The sequence below is a fragment of the Cryptomeria japonica genome, chromosome 5, assembly GCF_030272615.1.
Source record: "Cryptomeria japonica chromosome 5, Sugi_1.0, whole genome shotgun sequence".
NCBI lineage: Eukaryota > Viridiplantae > Streptophyta > Pinopsida > Cupressales > Cupressaceae > Cryptomeria > Cryptomeria japonica.
Window position 1 is genome coordinate 802,445,479 of NC_081409.1, and position 12,211 is coordinate 802,457,689.

The following is a 12,211-nucleotide window of genomic DNA, read 5'->3' on the forward strand; positions in this document are numbered from 1 at the left end:
TCTTCTGTCCATCTATTCCATCTGTTCATTTCATCTGCCCATCTCACCCATCCATGTCATCCATCGGCATCAACTTTAATTAAGATCTCTTTCCCACTTGTCAATTCATGCAGATGCCGTCATCTTTCTTCACACATATGTGCAATTATCAAAGGTACGCCATATCTTTTCTTATTGCATATTTAATTTGTTTCATCCTATTCATTTACTGCTATGCATGTATCAGTCATTATTACCTGACTCTCTACCCATTCTTTACGATATATGAGGACACATGTCATACTTTAAGATGGGGGCAGGGTAATCCATCTTTTAAAATCTATCTTTTTGTCACTGCCATAACTGCAAAATAATCTTTCTTTAAAACTTTTCTAGTACTTTCCAAATATGATCGCATGTCCTTCTTTATTGCATAATTACGATTAAGACTACTTGTTCAAAAAGTTCATTTTTGGAAAAAGAAAGAAATGTGATGGCACGAAAGAAGAAAAACCAGAGCAGAAAGGGAAATAGAGAATTTGAATCTTCAGCAAGGAATTGAGTTTAGCTAAAGGAAAACTACAAACATGGGTGGTCAGTTGGTGCGACATGAGCCTATAGCTCATGAAATGTTATTCCAAAATCTGCAAACAGTCCACGCATTCAGCCTCTTTGGGTGGTTAAATTATTTCTTGAGCTTAAATAATTTTGATGAAGAGGTTGCTGGAGAATTTTTGAGAACCCTTTTTGAAGGGAAAGCCATCATATGGGGTCTAATGGTTGTTACAACCGAAAACAAAATTACTAAAGTAACTAGGCTTCCAATCGTTGAAGAAAACTTTTCTTCAGACGCTGCGCTGCAAGGGCTGAGTTTTCAATGCCTACTGATGGACCTCTGGAAGTTTCCAAGCAGGGATGCAAGTGCATATCGTTGCCTCCTCCTTATTCTGAGTATGCTACTTACATAATCAGGTATTTGACCTGTGAAGGCCATTTTTCCTATCTACATTCTCATCATTTTAAATTATTGAGCCATATGAGGCATGGGTTAGTTATAAATGTTTCGAATTTCTTGTTAAAATTTTTAGAACAAAGTGCCTACGAAACTCAACAGGGGAAAGATAATTCTGTCACTCATCATGACCTTATTAAATTATTGATTGAGTGCTCTTTGAGGGATGTCTCACCTCTCTCCTAGCAACAATTTGTTGCCCAAAAGAGTTTGCAAATCCCACAACCCCTTAGGGTACTTACCCCAAGGCCTCAGAAAAAGAAGAAAGAAATTGCATCTACCAGTAAAATAGGGCAAGGGTCACCTACTCCTGTAGCACCTGGTCCTATAACTTTTGCACCTGAATCCTCTGCTAGGGTACAAACTAGGTCTGCCACTAGGAGAGAGAAGGGTCCCAAAAATCTGACCCTCGTTCTCAGAAAAGGCAATGCCCTTCTCCTGCAGCACCTTCCCCTGCAGCTGTTTCTCCTACAGTAACACCTGTTGCTATTACTAGTTCACCATCATCCTCTGATAGGGCAAAGCCCTCTGAACAAACAAGGAAGAGGAAAGCTACCGGAACACCTCCTGCAGCCGCATCAGTGCCAAGAAGGGTTTCCGCAAGGAAACAATCCAAGACCTCCCCTGCCTCACCGCAACTAGTGGTGATTGTAATTTCAGAAGGATTTGTTGAGTCCAAATTTAATGTTTCTCAGAATGTGTCTGAGAATGCTGCCCAGAGTTCATTCACAAGGATAGTGTAGATCCATAGAAAAGATTGGAGCAATAGACTTCCTAAAGCAGTTTGGGCTTACAGAACTACATGGAAAACAACAACTGGATTTACACCTTTTGAGCTGCTTTATGGGAAAACAACCATGTTACCTATAGAATTTGAACACAAAACTTTGAGGATAGCTCTTCAACTCAATATAGACATATCTGAAGCATAGAAGGACCATCTCCTACAACTAAATACTTTGGACGAAATAAGAAAAGCTGCCCCACAGCATACAGAAACAATCCAACAGCAAAGGAAGAAATGGCATGATCAACACATCAAAACTAAGAAATTTTCTGCTAGAGATTGGGCTCTGTTATATGATTCCAGATATCAAGAAAACCAAGGTAAGCTCACAACACGCTGGCTTGGCCGCTATGAAGTTGAAAATATGTTTGACAATGGAGCTGTGCAGATGATAACAATAGACCCAGTCTACTTCAAATTGCTAGTGAATGGCCACCGACTCCGGTTGTACCACAAACCAATCTCCAAAGAAGAATTCATGCAGCAGTTCATTCAGGTTCCTCCTGCTACTCTTCCTGCAGCCGAAGGCTTTAGCCTTTCTTTTGTAGCATTACCGTAATTTAAAAAAAAAAAACATGCTCATAATAAAGGTTTTCTTTTTTTTTTAAAAAAGGAAACCCCTTTTCCTCCATTCTCATTTATCGCCCCCATTTCACTTCTTTATCTTCTGTCCATCTATTCCATCTGTTCATTTCATCTGCCCATCTCACCCATCCACGTCATCCATCGGCATCAACTTTAATGAAGATCTCTTTCCCACTTGTCAATTCATGCAGATGCCGTCATCTTTCTTCACACATATGTGCAATTATCAAAGGTACGCCATATCTTTTCTTATTGCATATTGAATTTGTTTCATCCTATTCATTTACTGCTATGCATGTATCAGTCATTATTACCTGACTCTCTACCCGTTCTTTATGACATATGAGGACACATGTCATACTTTAAGAAGGGGGCGGGGTAATCCATCTTTTAAAATGTATCTTTTCGTCACTGCCATAACTGCAGAAATTTCTTTCTTTAATACTTTTCTAGTACTTTCCAAATATGATCGCATGTCCTTCTTTATTGCATAATTACGATTAAGACTACTTGTTCAAAAAGTTCATTTTTGGAAAAAGAAAGAAATGTGATGGCACGAAAGAAAAAAAACCAGAGTAGAAAGGGAAATAGAGAATTTGAATCTTCAGCAAGGAATTGAGTTCAGCTAAAGGAAAACTACAAACATGGGTGGTCAGTTGGTGCGACATGAGCCTATAGCTCATGAAATGTTATTGCAAAATCTGCAAACAGTCCACGCATTCAGCTTCTGTGGGTGGTTAAATTATTTCTTGAGCTCAAATAATTTTGATGAAGAGGTTGCTGGAGAATTTTTGAGAACCCTTTTTGAAGGGAAAGCCATCATATGGGGTCTAATGGTTGTTACAACCGAAAACAAAATTACTAAAGTAACTAGGCTTCCAATCATTGGAGAAAAATTTTCTTCAGATGTTGCGCTACAAGGGCTGAGTTTTCAATGCCTACTGATGGACGTCTGGAAGTTTCCAAGCAGGGATGCAAGCGCATATCGTTGCCTCCTCCTTATTCAGAGTATGCTACTTACATAATCAGGTATTTGACCTGTGAAGGCCATTTTTCCTATCTACATTCTCATCATTTTAAATTATTGAGCCATATGAGGCATGGGTTAGTTATAAATGTTTCGAATTTCTTGTTAAAATTTTTAGAACAAAGTGCCTACGGAACTCAACAAGGGAAAGATAATTCTGTCACTCATCATGACCTTATTAAATTACTGATTGAGTGCTCTTTGAGGGATGTCTCACCTCTCTCCTAGCAACAATTTGTTGCCCAAAAGAGTTTGCAAATCCCACAACCCCTTAGGGTACTTACCCCAAGGCCTCAGAAAAAGAAGAAAGAAATTGCATCTACCAGTAAAATAGGGCAAGGGTCACCTACTCCTGTAGTACCTGGTTCTACAGCTTTTGCACCTGAATCCTCTGCTAGGGTACAAACTAGGTCTGCCACTAGGAGAGAGAAGGGTCCCAAAAATCTGACCCTCGTTCTCAGAAAAGGCAATGCCCTTCTCCTGCAGCACCTTCCCCTGCAGCTGTTTCTCCTACAGTAACACCTCTTGCTATTACTAGTTCACCATCATCCTTTGGTAGGGCAAAGCCCTCTAAACAAACAAGGAAGAGGAAAGCTACCGGAACACCTCCTGCAGCCGCATCAGTGCCAAGAAGGGTTTCCGCAAGGAAACAATCCAAGACCTCCCCTGCCTCACCGCAACCAGTGGTGATTGTAATTTCAGAAGGATCTGTTGAGTCCAAATTTAATGTTTCTCAGAATGTGTCTGAGAATGCTGCCCAGAGTTCATTCACAAGGATAGTGTAGATCCATAGAAAAGATTGGAGCAATAGACTTCCTAAAGCAGTTTGGGTTTACAGAACTACATGGAAAACAACAACTGGGTTTACACCTTTTGAGCTGCTTTATGGGAAAACAGCCATGTTACCCATAGAATTTGAACACAAAACTTTGAGGATAGCTCTTCAACTCAATATAGACATATCTGAAGCATAGAAGGACTATCTCCTACAACTAAATACTTTGGACGAAATAAGAAAAGCCGCCCTACAGCATACAGAAACAATCCAACAGCAAAGGAAGAAATGGCATGATCAGCACATCAAAACTAGGAAATTTTCTGCTGGAGATTGGGCTCTGTTATATGATTCCAGATATCAAGAAAACCAAGGTAAGCTCACAACACGCTGGCTTGGCCGCTATAAAGTTGAAAATATGTTTGACAATGGAGCTGTGCAGCTGATAACAATAGACCCAGTCTGCTTCAAATTGCTAGTGAATGGCCACCGACTCCGGTTGTACCACAAACCAATCTCCAAAGAAGAATTCATGCAGTAGTTCATTCAGGTTCCTCCTGCTACTCTTCCTGCAGCCGAAGGCTTTAGCCTTTCTTCTGTAGCATTACCGTAATTTTAAAAAAAAAAACATGCTCATAATAAAGGTTTTCTTTTTTTTTTTAAAAAAGGAAACCCCTTTTCCTCCATTTTCATTTATCGCCCCCATTTCACTTCTTTATCTTCTGTCCATCTATTCCATCTGTTCATTTCATCTGCCCATCTCACCAATCCACGTCATCCATCCGCATCAACTTTAATTAAGATCTCTTTCCCACTTGTCAATTCATGCAGATGCCGTCATCTTTCTTCACACATATGTGCAATTATCAAAGGTACGCCATATCTTTTCTTATTGCATATTTAATTTGTTTCATCCTATTCATTTACTGCTATGCATGTATCAGTCATTATTACCTGACTCTCTACCCGTTCTTTATGACATATGAGGACACATGTCATACTTTAAGAAGGGGGCGGGGTAATCCATCTTTTAAAATCTATCTTTTCGTCGCTGCCATTACTGCAAAATAATCTTTCTTTAATACTTTTCTAGTACTTTCCAAATATGATCGCATGTCCTTCTTTATTGCATAATTACGATTAAGACTACTTGTTCAAAAAGTTCATTTTTGGAAAAAGAAAGAAATGTGATAGCACGAAAGAAGAAAAACCAGAGCAGAAAGGGAAATAGAGAATTTGAATCTTCAGTAAGGAATTGAGTTTAGCTAAAGAAAAACTACAAACATGGGTGGTCAATTGGTGCGACATGAGCCTATAGCTCATGAAATGTTATTGCAAAATCTGCAAACAGTCCACGCATTCAGCCTCTGTGGGTGGTTAAATTATTTCTTGAGCTTAAATAATTTTGATGAAGAGGTTGCTGGAGAATTTTTGAGAACCCTTTTTGAAGGGAAAGCCATCATATGGGGTCTAATGGTTGTTACAACCGAAAACAAAATTACTAAAGTAACTGGGCTTCCAATTGTTGGAGAAAACTTTTCTTCAGACGCTGCGCTGGAAGGGCTGAGTTTTTAATGCCTATTGATGGAGCTCTGGAAGTTTCCAAGCAGGGATGCAAGCGCATATCATTGCCTCCTCCTTATTCAGAGTATGCTACTTACATAATCAGGTATTTGACCTGTGAAGGCCATTTTTCCTATCTACATTCTCATCATTTTAAATTATTGAGCCATATGAGGCATGGGTTAGTTATAAATGTTTCGAATTTCTTGTTAAAATTTTTAGAACAAAGTGCCTACGGAACTCAACAGGGGAAAGATAATTCTGTCACTCATCATGACCTTATTAAATTACTGATTGAGTGCTCTTTGAGGGATGTCTCACCTCTCTCCTAGCAACAATTTGTTGCCCAAAAGAGTTTGCAAATCCCACAACCCCTTAGGGTACTTACCCCAAGGCCTCAGAAAAAGAAGAAAGAAATTGCATCTACTAGTAAAATAGGGCAAGGGTCACCTACTCCTATAGCACCTGGTCCTGCAGCTTTTGCACCTGAATCCTTTGCTAGGGTACAAACTAGGTCTGCCACTAGGAGAGAGAAGGGTCCCCAAAATCTGACCCTCATTCTCAGAAAAGACAATGCCCTTCTCCTGCAGCACCTTCCCCTGCAGCTGTTTCTCCTACAGTAACACCTGTTGCTATTACTAGTTCATCATCATCCTCTGGTAGGGAAAAGCCCTCTGAACAAACAAGGAAGAGGAAAGCTACCGAAACACCTCCTGCAGCCACATCAGTGCCAAGAAGGGTTTCCGCAAGGAAACAATCCAAGACCTCCCCTGCTTCATTGCAACCAGAGGTGATTGTAATTTCAGAAGGATTTGTTGAGTCCAAATTTAATGTTTCTCAGAATGTGTCTGAGAATGCTGCCCAGAGTTCATTCGTTCTTGAAGAGCAACAAGTTGAGACAAAAGAAACAAGGCATAATAAGCAAGGGTTACCAAATCTTGATGATTTGGCTACTGTTGCTATGCAATTTTTAGATGAAGCACAGACTTCTCCACCATAGCAACAAGAAGAATTTATTTTGCAACAAGAGCAAGAACAAACTGAACAATTGAATGTGCCTAGTGAAGTTGTATTCCACCCTGCAATTTGTAAAGCCATTGTTGTGTATAAGAGAACGCTTTTAATTGAGTTTCGGGAATATGTTAAAGCTAATTGGGAAATAGTTACATTGCAAACCCTGAATTTCCGATACATAGCCCAGACTGACATGCAACAAATTCTATGGGGAATAGAGAAGAAGAAATTGAAAAAGAAAATTAAAAGTCAGAAGCAGGAAATTGCTGAGTTGAAAGCAAAAATAGACGAAATGTTAAAAGTAATTGGTCAGATTATGGAATGTAGACCACCACCTAGAGTTTATGCTCTGTGCCTTAAAGAACAATTTTTATGGTTCCAATTGATGAGAATTTCCAGAAACCAAGATCCTATAATTCATACTGCCAAGGAATTCTATGAAGCATACCAGGCAACACCTAACTGGTTATGGAATTCTTTGTGTGAATTCTATTTGCATGGCTCTTTAATACCATTTGAAATATAATGGAATCCTCTTCCATATATTGGTGATATTCATTTGAGAGCATTTATGTCATGGGCAGCAAATGAGGCGAATTATGGCAGGTAGTGGGAAACATATGAGGAAGCTAAGAAAACAGAGCTTGTTCCATTACGTTCTCAAAGTTCAAACCCCCATGCAATGTTGAAAGATTGGTTTGATCTGACATATGGTATTAATAATGTTTCAGCAAGAGAGAAAATATTTGATATCAGAAAACAAGTATATGATGAATTCCAGGCACAACAATATTCATTTTGGAAATTGGCATTCACCAGAAGTGAGAAGAGATGGGAGAGATTAACTGTTGGGTTAAGAAAATCAGAACCACATGGTCCCCTAAATTTCATAGCAGCTCTCAAACGAACCAGCAGATATATTCAATTGGGACTTCAAACAAGATTTGAACTATGGTTGCCGCTGACATTCAGACCCCCTGTGCTAATGTAGCCACTTTATCCTCACCAGGCTACAAATCTTAACAATGAATTAGAAGACCAAAGGTATGAAAAATGCTGGGGTTTCAGAGGATTTTATTACAAGTTTAAAAATCTATTTCAAAGTCATGTAGCAACCACCAACTTCAGAGAAACCACCAGGAAATTTAATGCTGGAGGACCAGCATTGGACTAAGGAGGGGGCAGTGATGAGCTGAAAATATGCTCATAATTTGGATGTTATGATAAACTTTTAAATGCCTTTACTTTTTTTATTTCATGGATGTTCAGACTTTGTTGAAACCTTTTTGGGATATCCTGTAGCAAGATACTTTTATATTCCTGCAGCTCATTGTGTTGACTTGATTGCATTTATTGCCCCATTGACTCCCTAAAATGACTGGTATATCATATATAGTTTTTGAATGATGAAGTAGATTTAAATGTGTGGTTAATGAATAGATATCATGTATGTGCCATGCGCCTTTTTCTGTTGCCTGTTACCTTTTGTTTCGTAGGTTGTTAAAGAACGATCGAGTCAAGCACAACCAATCTCGGCCTTGCAATAAAGTCCATTTCCTGCATGACTTCGAGGGAGCTCCAGCAAGGACTCTTTGACCAAAACCGTGGGAAAGAATTTTAATGGCAGTTAATCTGGAAAGAGTGGAGTGCTAGATTCTCTCTGGATTGGGTTGAACGCATAAATTCATTTATGGACTTTGTTCCTTGATTCGGGGATATATTTTACTTCCACGTCTTTCCTTGATGGAGTTAGTTAGTTAGTTACTCTCTTGTTTTTAAATAAAGTTCTCCTCCTGTGTGAAAAGGAGAGGAGAGTTAGAATAAGATAGAATCAGAGTAGTAGATATCATGTAAGAACCAATATGATAATAAAAGACAGAATTTGTTTAATGAGAGATAGATTTTGTTGTTAGTTTCCATATCAACAAAACAATGTATATCATTCTATTTTTATGAATAAAGGTCAATGAAGTTCTGAGTTTAGCATCTGCGTAATCAGGAGATACTTGCTAAGGGGGCCCACTTAGTAGGTATCTGTAGCTAGCTAGTTATTGTTCTTTCCTGTTAGGCTTCAGTTTGCTTTCATCTTTAAATTTTTTATACAAACTCATCTTTACATTGCTCCTGCAGCACAAGGAATCCATCACTGTGCCTGTTCCTACAGCATAAAGCTAGTTCATAGTTTCTGTTTCAGTTGTAGTTATAATGATTTCTGTTTTAATCAAATCATAGTTGAGTTAAAGAGCTTTGAATTACCTTCCTGTAGCGCAGGTAGAATTTCTTTCCAGTATATATTTCTGCTAAGATTTGACCAAAATGAGTTCCTAGTGCATATATTTTGCTGCGCCATTTAAAGTATACGTCCCCTGGTTTGACAAGTAAATGAACGTCTATAGAGAGAGATATTGGTCACCTATTGGAATGCCCAATTCCTAGGGAAGATTTTACTGTGATTTTCATATCCTTTTGTGGGTGCGACCATCCCTAACATTTGGAAATCAGGAAAAATGCCTCAACGTTTGGAATTTGGAATAAAATGAGATGGGTAATATAATTGAAAACATAATCATGTTGTTGAACTAGCCTTGGTTGCTTGGTAAATTTGCTTAATTGTCTAGACATTAGAGCTTATTGGGATTACATTTTCTAGGAAAATTAGGTCCAAACATGTTCACCTTCAAAGGGAATAAGAGATGAGGATGGTTATGTGTTTGAAAGAAGAGAGGTTTTTATTTAAGGCAAAGCACACAAGGTGCATATATTCATATATATTAATAATTATAAAAGTATAATAAATAGAACAAAAGCCAAGAAATATAATAGATATCAAGGGGAGCCTTGCTCAACCCCCAAACATGAAGTTTCCTATAGAAATACACAAAATAAATAGAGACAACTATATTTAAGATAAAACAAAAACACCATCAAGGCGACTATGGAAATACCTCTTATGTTGACTAAAAATGCAAGTAATTCAATAGATCCTCACCTCGACCAAGAGAAAATTTAAAATGTCATTTGAAATAAACTTTCATGGTGAATATTGATGCTTGATATGAAATTTATCCTCTAATTAGTTATCAAATAAAATATGTCATGTGATGGAATCATTACTCAAATCTGGTGCCAATTCCGAGTTTGCAACCATATTATCTTTACCAAAGAATGATTCACCTTTAGTAAAAAGACAACCCAACTTCATTGTACCATCCACTATTTTATTGGCTTCTCTATAGAAATAACGTATCTAATATTCTGTAAAATCCTATAAGGATTCCTCAGCCTCTTCAATAATGTAATTTAATTTCCGATTAGGAGCTTCTACCCTTTTTAAACAAGAAAGGATGTTCTACGGATCCCCTTTGATAACTAGGTACTTGACCTTATCCTCAATCGCTAATCTTATACTAGCCAAAAGGGCATGGGCCTCTACCATATTATTTATATTAGGGGGTAACTTTTCTCCTAGTGCTATGAATAAATCACCTTCCTGATCTCTTAAAACACATCCAAGCCATGAAATACTAGGATTTCCTTTTGAACAACTGTCAAAATTTAGTTGTACAAAATCTTTCTTAAGGCATTTCCACTTAACATCTTTCCTATTTATTTTCTTAGACATATTTTTTAGTAAGCTACATTTGAATAGGAGTTAAATGTAACTCCAAGTCTAAATGACTTGGTTGTCCAAAGAAGTAAAGACATAATCAATACTCCTATGCTTTATAGTGTAGTCCCTCACTGATTCAAAAATAGATTTTTCTATTTTAAGGAGTGCCACTTGGAGAGAATTATTCTCTTGCCTGAAGATTCACCTATTCCTTTCCCATCAAATGTTCCATATCAATATGTCTAGTGCCACCTTCCACAAATAGACAAAAAAGGACTCTCTATGCAAGAGAGGCTAAGACTCAAACACTAGTAAGAGGTCTGAATGAAGTGGAGCATGCCAATAGAGTTTATGACTTAACCAAATGCTATCATTCACTTGCAAATAGAAAATTAAGGAGCAAAATGTTCTTGGTATCTACATAAATGGAACACATAACACAAGAAAAGGGGAAAATTATACCAAGAGAGGAGAGGCAATCACTAGTTATAATTCTATCCCTTAGAGCTAACCATGCAAAATATATTTCCTTTTGGAGACGTTCTTCTACCTATTAGAAAGAGAGTATCTAAATTTATTCATCCCATGGTAACTTATCCATAGTCTTCATGCAACCTAAAAGATAACTAGCTTCAATATTATCTCTATGAAAAATCTAAACATAAAAGATCTCTCACATTATTTGATTTTCTTTAGCTAGTTAGGAATAAAGATTGACATGTGTGTTCTCCAAATGGTGAATTAAAATTCTAATTTATTTAGGGATGACATCATCCATTTTGAAGACATGCATAATAGATTATATGGTTTAATATGAGGTCATGATTACAAACATGCTTGTTTTTTTGGGAATGCGAACAAAATTGTAAATATGGGGAAACCTCCTTATTGTTCTAAATTTACCTCAACATTATTGCAGACTCAGCTTGTTCTTGCATGGAATCTAATCACTTTGTTTTGTTTTATTGTTAGTTTGGTTTGTATTGTGTAGTAGATGGTGTTATAAATGTCTAAAAAAATAAAGGAACTCAAGGAGGTGCAGGATTGGATGGTGGAAAAATTTTGTGAACCAAATTAAAAAATAGCATTATCACTAAGGCTTTGGAAGTGTAGAAAGGTATATTGGATTTAATAAAATAAATTTGCAAGACAATGAAAATTTAACTTTAGAATGACATAGTAGATGGGTGTTCTTTCTATTCCATGGAACTTTTTCCCAATTAAAAAAGAAGAAGAGGATAATGATAAATTTTTAGAAACATAGTAACAAAGTGTGTTAAGAACTTCAAAAAAATTGAAATGTATAGAAACACAGAAAAATAATTGTAATTTGTAATTAAAAAAAATGTAGCTATAAAACTAATATATATAATTTTTAAAAGGAAAATTAAATCAAGGAAAGGAAACATGACTCTTAAATTGTTAATCAAATAATTCAAAATATTTCAATAATTTTATGTTGGGATATGTCCTTGAGTAAAAAGTTCTAGTCAATATGGTTCATTAATTTGGAACATGCGAGGAACACTAAAATAGAGTTTTCTCAAAATTCCAAAAGGAATGTGTAGATGAAATAATTTTATTATTGTTTTGACAGCACAAAGGATATCATAAAAGAAAATAAACAAGACTCTTCTTAAAAATCAAAGAGAATCTAGAAACTGAAAGGTAAAATGTTAATTTTTTTATTAATGGATAGGTTAGACTCAAGATTTCTTATGCCTTTCCTAAGCTACCAAATATGCAATGTCCCATCCTCTTTTAAACCCAAAAATCCAATGATCCTTGAAAGAAAGATGTAGGAAAAATTCAATATTGTTATAAGTTGTGATTCTTATATGAAAACCAACTTAACACAT